The sequence below is a fragment of the Etheostoma spectabile genome, chromosome 18 (genome assembly GCF_008692095.1).
Source record: "Etheostoma spectabile isolate EspeVRDwgs_2016 chromosome 18, UIUC_Espe_1.0, whole genome shotgun sequence".
NCBI lineage: Eukaryota > Metazoa > Chordata > Actinopteri > Perciformes > Percidae > Etheostoma > Etheostoma spectabile.
In genome coordinates this window covers 21,446,004-21,446,360 of record NC_045750.1, presented here as the reverse complement: position 1 = coordinate 21,446,360, position 357 = coordinate 21,446,004, and positions in this window count along the sequence as shown.

Here is a 357-nt window from a genome sequence, read left to right as displayed (position 1 = left end):
TGATAAAGAAAGAACTGCTGGGTAGGAGTGAACACCGCCTCGACCCCCTGCAGTTTACATACAGAGCCAACAGGGGGGTGCAGGATGCTACCATAACTCTGCTTAACCTCATATACAAGCATTTAGAGGGTAACATAAACCATGTCAGACTGCTGTTTGTGGATTTTTCATCTGCCTTCAATACCATCCAGCCCCATTTATTGGTGCAGACGCTCATAGAAAATTTTGGGTTGGACTGCAACCTGGTAGGATGGATTTTGGACTTTCTCACTAACAGGACACAGAGAGTGAGAGTAAATGGACGTCTTTCTGGAATATCAGTGACATCAACTGGCTCCCCTCAAGGCTGTGTTCTCT